Source organism: Rhipicephalus microplus, chromosome X (assembly GCF_043290135.1).
Source record: "Rhipicephalus microplus isolate Deutch F79 chromosome X, USDA_Rmic, whole genome shotgun sequence".
In the NCBI taxonomy this organism is placed as follows: domain Eukaryota; kingdom Metazoa; phylum Arthropoda; class Arachnida; order Ixodida; family Ixodidae; genus Rhipicephalus; species Rhipicephalus microplus.
In genome coordinates, this window is record NC_134710.1 from 17,780,121 (window position 1) to 17,787,893 (window position 7,773).

At 44.7% G+C, this 7,773-nt stretch overlaps 1 pseudogene; it reads right to left on the reverse strand.

Annotated features, from left to right (window-relative positions):
• Nucleotides 1–1,279: 1,279 nt before the first annotated feature.
• LOC142777453 (uncharacterized) lies at nt 1,280–2,328 on the reverse strand (annotated as a pseudogene).
• Nucleotides 2,329–7,773: the final 5,445 nt, after the last annotated feature.

Below are 7,773 nucleotides of genomic sequence, written 5' to 3' on the forward strand. Positions count from 1 at the left end.
GGCAGGCGTCAACGATCGTGATGCAAAGGCAACGGGTCGTTTTTCGTTGTTTGGTTGAACTTGCATCAGTACCGCCCCCAAACCGAATGACAACGCATCGGCGGAAAGAATCGTAGGGTACTTTGCATCATAGTTAGCCATGACGCGCGCCAAACCAATAACGTCTTTAACGTATGACAGCGCTTGCTCTTGGGCTGGTCCCCACGTCCATTCAGAACTCTTCAAAAGCAAGTGACGTAACGGCGCCGTTTTTGAAGCCAAATCTGGTATGAATCTTGCCAGATGATTTGTCATACCGAGCAGCCGTCGAACGTCAGACACGTTATTTGGCGTCGGCAGTTCTTTGATGGCCCGGACCTTTTCAGGGTCCGGCCTGATTCCATCTCGACTTAGAACACAACCAAGAAACTTTATCTCGGTTACTCCAAAACAACACTTTTCTTTGTTTAGCGTAACACCAGCACTCATGAGACGGTCTAAAGTAAGACGCAGACGCTCATCATGTTGAGCTTTGTTGCAGCCATAAATGAGCACATCATCCATCATGTTTACCACGCCTGGGATTCCTTCCAGAGTCTGCGACATTTTCTTTTGAAAAAACTCAGGTGCTGACGTTATTCCAAACGGTAGCCTCTGAAAACAGTATCGCCCAAATGGCGTAATGAAGGTAGTCAACAATTGGCTTTCCGGCGACAACTTGATCTGATAAAATCCAGAATTAGCGTCCAGCTTCGAAAAAACCGATGCCCCACTTAACAGACCAAGGCTATCTGCAACCGTTGGCATAACATAGCGCTCGCGAAGTACACTTTTATTTAGTTGCGTCAAGTCAACGCAAATACGAACGTCTCCAAAAGGTTTGAGTACTGGTACAATACCTGCGCACCATTCTGTTGGTTCGTCTACTTTGCGGATTACGTCATCTCGCTCCATACGCTCGAGCTCCTGCTTCACTCGGTCCCGCAGGGGTAAGGCAATGCGACGCGCAACCGGAATAGCAAAGAGTACCGAGTTCGGCTTCAGTCTGATATTGTATTCCCCTTTCATAGCTCCCAGACTACCGAAAAGCTGAGGGTAGGAAGCTTCGATAGCTGTTGCGCTACTGACCGAGTCAGCGAACTTGATCAGCTCAAGGGCTTCGAGCGCTGGGAGACCCAAAAGTATCGAGCGTAAAGGCGAGACTACGTACACAGTTTGTCGGACAATGCGTTGTCTCCACTGTATAGTGGCAAGAAATTTTCCGAGAACATGCAGTGGCTCATTCGCAGGGCCTGTTAAGGTTATGTCGCACTTGTCTAATTTGGTAGGCAATCCCGGAAATGTTGAGGGTGCAACGGACACTTCTGCACCCGAGTCAAGTTTAGCGAACACCGGAGTGCCGTTAATGATAACTTGAGCATACCGAGAATTGGAGTGCTCCCCATTTACCGCGCCTACGAAATATGCCCCTTTTTCCATATGGAGAAAAGAAATCGGTACCTTCTTTCGCTCGCCTGCAGCCTTTTTCCGACACACCACTGCAAAATGTCCGGAACAACCGCAGTAGTTGCATTTCGCAGCTCGTGCCGGGCAGGAGGTCCTCTGGTGCTCTCCTTGACCGCAGTTGGGGCACGAACTGGATGTGAGAGGTCGGTAGGACTGTGGTCTGGTGCGTTGACCTTGTGTGACCAGTGCACTGGTCCTTGACGAGGTGCCGGAACGCTGTCCTGAAGAATTCTTTCGGGGCTGCCGTTGTTTGTTGACCGCGTCCAGGTTGCTGGCTGGCGCTGCCGAAGGTTCGTCGCTGGTTTCTCGCAGCTGTTGCTGCTGTCGTTGGACGGTCTCCTTCAAGCGAGCTTTTGCCAAAGCGCTGGCGAGTGTAAGATTTGCATCCATTTGCAGAGACTCCGAGAGCTTGGCATCACTGAGGCCGACTACAAACCGGTCGCGGATCATGCGTTCCTTTTCCTTGTAGTCGCACCGGTCCGCCAGTGTGTGCAACGCGGTGATGAATTGGTCGACTGACTCGCCTGGTTGTTGTATGCGTCGGTGAAAACATGCGCTCTCGTAAACGAGGTTCTGTGCGGCCACGAAGTGATCGTCGAACTTTTTTCTGACGGTTTCATACTGCTTCTGCTGTTGTTCAGATAGTGTGAAGATCGAAAAGATCTCTCTCGCTTGCCTGCCCATTGTGTAGAGTAGAGTCCGGACTTGCGCTTCTTCACTTCGCTCATTTAAGCCAGAGGCAAAGCGGTAGTCGTCGAATAGTTGGATCCAGGAAGGCCATTCGGACGTTCGGTCGAAGTCAAACGCTGGCAGAGCTGGAACCGCGAACATGCCGTGAACTGGCTTGACTTCTTTGTCTTCTGACATGCCGCCGCTTGACGAAGAAAGGTGCAACGCCCCTCGAATACCAGAAGGATCCCACTTCTGACACCATGTCGTGTTGCGCCCTAGCAAAAGGGCATGCGCGTCCGGGCCGGCCGCAGGAGCTGAGAAAGGGACTGAGCCGCTTCCGATGGGCGCGAGATAACGTCCAAATTTTATTCCATGCAACCAGCATACATATATAGCAGACACTCATGTGACCAATGACGTCACGTACAAACGACACTTTACAATTGCGGGCGACAGCGCCAGATAACGCGGACACTTGACGCGGCTGGGCGCTATCACCACATCTTACACGATGTCAAACCTTTTTCATCAGACATGTGTGTGCATACCTGCACACCAGTGTCTGTGGAATGTATGTATGATCCACATGTGATTCACTGTCTATGTTAACTCAAGGACAGCAAGAATGAACTTTGGAAATCTGTGAGTAAACCTTAAGGACACAGTACGACAGTACATCTGTTGCGAATAATAGAAGCTTGACAACGACTGAAAAATTTCAATAAAAAGACACAGTAAAAATCAGTTGCGGTCCATTTGAACCTTGTAATTCCAGGTGGTGTACATAGCCACACTAGTGGTTGTAAATGCTCCGGGATAAACTAATCAGGCATCGTATTGAAGCAATGTCGAGTGTGTTTGCAATGTTGGCTATCCTTGTTTAAAACAATGTAATAAACAATATATATATGTACTCATATGACTCAACAAGCTACAATGAAGCTCTGTTTTACCTGGCAGAAATTATGATATGTGCATCATGGCACCATTGCATGTACCTTATTTGGGTAAACCTGAAGTCTGTACTCTTAAAAGCACAGATGTGAGTGCAGGCATAATATTGTACCATCAGCTACTCCTGAGGCATCAGTGCGATTGACATATCTGGTAAGCCCATGATATGCTGACAGCTTTTAAGTTTACACAAAAACATATATCAACTTAGTAAGAATTGACTCAAGGAGTGAAAAAATTGCAGCCAAGACAGCTTGCCATTACATCTTTCACATGAAATCGATCTCCACTAATCATGAGATTCACTGTATTGTATTTGGATTTAGTCCAAGAGAATGTTTAAAAACCAGACTTTTTAAAGTTATTTCTGTGCCCTCTGCTGCACTGTGAATAATTATTATATGCCAAGTATAACACGAACAGAACTTAAAAAAACATATTTATAACGAGTGTGTTAAATCAAATATATGCAAGAAAATATAAAAGTAAGGGCATATGGGCTTCACAAACATCTTGAGACTTATCACCTGAGCCAATTACTTGACCTGTAATATTTCAGTTCTCTCTGAAAAGAATAAGAGCTTTCCAATTCAGTATACAAAAGTTGGCACTATCGCAACCCATCATGTAAACCATTTTACTATTTATAACCTAGTAGTGACCAAACCAGATAGACTTGAGAGTGTTCAAAAAAGGCATACCTTTTGTTAATGAAATAGCTTCTGCAGAAATCAATTGTAAGGTTTCTTTCCAATAGAAAAAAAATAATTGATTCTATTTCAGTCACAATACTAAAATATCAACTGTGTTTCCAAGTGAAAAAATGAATTGATTCTACTTCATTAACAGCATTACGCTATCAAATCTGTTCCTTTTAAGGAGGTAGTGGCATCAAAGATATTAAGGCCCGTATTCACAAACGCTCCTCCACTCGACCCTTCACTCGAAACGCTCCTTAAGTGGCGTTTTCCCATTCACAAACCACCCTTCACTTGAAACGCTTCCTTCACTTGAAAAAATCTTGACCGTTTCCTCGAGATTGTCAAGGAAGCGATCGAGCTACCTTGAATCGTCCCTCGCGTGAAATATTTGCGCCAGCATCGCGTCCATGGCGGAGCCCGTCTCACTTTGACGGCGTTTCTCGATCAAGTAGGCTGCCACCACCGCGTTCTTTCGACAATGACGGTGCGCGTTTACTACGGAGCTGTCTTCGAACGGTTCAGCAACGGCTACTGTGGCGCCGGGACAAGCGGGCGTGGTGTCAAAAGGAGCACTCACCAGTGCCGTGATGTGTTGCGTTCCGTGCATGAGCCAGTGGATTACCTGCCTTCGGGTGTGCGTATACTCTTCGTGCGAGTGCTCCATAACTTACTGCGGATTCCAGTGCTTTGTAGTGTTTTGATGAAGCTCGCACACCACATCAGTTCAAGCATGGTGCGAAAGCTTGACAAGCAAGCGGCATAGCAAACTTTTGATGCGCTGGGTTCACCGTACTTTAGAGTGGCTTTCACTGCGGTGAACCTTGGCTGCCCTAGCCGACATTTACGACGAAGCACACCTCCGTTGGACGACCATCTGTACCAATGAGAAGGTAAGTTCTCCTGTGTTTTTTTTTATTTTTTTCCTGCTTCGGTCAGATTACCATTAAAGACAATTTAAGAAAAGCAGAACACCATACATTGGGCGCAATGAGTGTGCTGCTGTAGCTACTACGCGTGAAACATAGCTTCTTTATACAGTGTCTATGCAGCTCACAATACCAATGGACAACCAAGTACACATTTAGGGGATCAAGGAGATGATCATGCTCTGTGAAACCTGCATGTACGCAAAAGTGCGTCGAGTGTCGTATGAAAACGCAAACATATGAAATATAAATACAGCAGATACATAATGAGATTGTTTTTTTTATTTAACCCCATTCCTACCCCCCGAAGAAGAATTGCTGGCTATGGCACTGATTCGTGCAATTAGATAATGAAATTATATACCCATATGCCTGGTCAGCTGCCCAAGTGCCTGAGCCAAACATGTGTCGAAATAGTCAAAGCTCAATACTTCAACCATGTGTGTTCTTGAACGCGAGACATACTAATGAATGTGTGCACAGCTAGAATTAAAGAACAATGCGGCTTTTGTATCCAAGCTATTACGTTTTTCTAATATTATTTCTTGCCTCTTTTATGCAGGGGACCAGCTGCTGACAGAAGAACACAGAGAAAAGGCCTCCTAGAATCTGCCGTATTATCAATGCATTGTAGAGTTTGCATGACTGTATACAAAAGCACGAAAACAGCAGTGAATGCGTGCAGCTACACTGCATTAGGCGCGCTATGATGTCTACTTCCTTAATCTTATTTATGATGACCTCCGAGCTCGTACTTTATCTTTACAGTGTGTAGGTTGCATATGTTTGATTGATGAACACTTTTCATTTGCATTCTTATGTTTGCCACGTTGCTCCTCATCAGCCACATGTAATAAAGGTCCATTTGCCATTCACAACTTCTGGTTTGTTCATTTATCAATACATAATTATCGTCGTGTTTGTCTTTTAATGATGAGACAGGACTGCAAAAACCACTTCTCCGATTCTACAGGAAAGCAGTTCTAGGAAAATTAAACTTGTTTTATATAAAGCAGCACCACTCCTCTTCCACGGAACTGAGACGGCGTGGTTCTAACTGGTAGACTTGCTAATGATGCAGCAATAGCGGATATTTCATTTACAGGGTTCTGACCAGATGTATCCGCGATGACTGCAATACTCTTGAGCATTTTTCACCGCTTTGTTGCACTGGTCTTCAATAAATCAGCAGAATAATATACGCTGCTCTTGGCGACACTTTCTCGAAGGTTGGGAGAACCCACATGATAGTTTTTAAAACAGAACAGCGCCAAAAGTCAGACGCGGCTTCAAGTTTATGATTTCCAAAAAAATAAAACATCCCCTATAATTTATGTTGTGCCGGGGCTTTGGAATGCAGCACAGACACCACGATCCTTTTCAAGAGGTATTTCCAGTATTTATATTCCAAATAAAATCCAAAACATTAGTGCGAAGGTCATTCATGCACTAACGATTGTGCTTCTGAGCATGCAGATGAAGGAGACGGGAAAGAAATTTAAGACGCTGCCGCTGTGTGAACTTGGAAACAGAAGCTACACAAATTTAAAGGTTACTTCTATGCAAATCTGTCAAATTAGACGCATCCACAAATGCAGGGCAAATAGAAAAACAATGCAAAAACAATAACTTATTCCTTGGAAGTCTAAAATGTTAATGTTGACACACACACACACACACACACACACACACACACACACACACACACACACACACACACACACACACACACACACACACACACACACACACACACACCAGTCCCTGTTATATGTTACTAAATGAAGAAAACAACTTTAAAATGTATTTTTCGCCAATAGTGAAAGAAAGGCACACGATCGCTTTTCTTAACTTGCGTTGCAGTCTAATTCGAACGCTCAGCCACGAGTATAACATGCCTAGTTTTTAACGCTACCCTGGTATAACCTTGAATATCAGTTGCGAGCAATGTCTTTCAAATTTTATAATATACGCAGAGGAACAACTACGAAAGCGCCACGGTGAATGTCGCAGTAAATGAGAAAAATAAACATTGCACAGGCCCCTGAAATTAGGAACTGTGCACGTACTCCCGTAGCGAGAACGAATTTACGTACGAGTAATCCTTATACATAATGCGGTGGTGAATGCTAAAAGCACGCCAACATACTGTGATATATAGTAAAAAATACTCATTCCACCGCGTTATACATTCGGTGGATACATTAGTGATCGGAAGGCTCTCAGTAAAGCGAAAGTAAACAAAGCAACAAACCATCTATTGCGCTTCCTGTCATCACTCACGTAGTTCGTTAGTCACCCCGGCGAAAGTAGGCTCTCAAACAACACACGCGCAAACACTACCGTAAATATAAACTGCAAATAATAGACGCATACAAGACAAAATAAACTAAGCAGGTAGACACGTTCAGCAGCAGACGAAATGCCATCAGCTGTTCGTTCAGCGGCCTGGGTTCGACTGTTGCCAGACTTGAAGGAGGGTTTCGCTAACTCTATCAGCACAAGGCTTAGGGAAACAACACTACCACTCTAAATGCACGTATTTTGCTGTAATGTCAATTTCGAAAAAAGAATAACTAGCAAAGGCGTTCTCCTAATGTACATAGATAGGCAATTCTTAACCACAATTGTGAATACTCTCGTTATCAGGCGCTTTTCTCGGCGCATGCAGTTCACTCAAGTGAAGGGAGCATTTGCAAGGCCTCCCTTGGCGAAGGAAGTGTGGAGGAGCGTTCATGAAACGCAGCGGCCCCTTGAGTGGAGGAGCACGCTCCACCTTGACTTCGTCAAGTCGAGGGGAGCCCTTGAGTGAAGGAGCGTTCGTGAATACGGGCCTAAGTAGCTCTCACCCTGCAAACTTCAAACAGAACTGAAGAGAAAGAACACAACTTTTAATGAAGTTTCACAAAAAGAATCAACCACCTTCATGATAAGTGCCTCGCTATGGTAAAAATGTTTTTTTTTTCACTTTTCCAATCTTTGACCAGCAGTCTTTAATTGGAGGCAACACCAGTCATAATTTTCAGAGGCTTTTA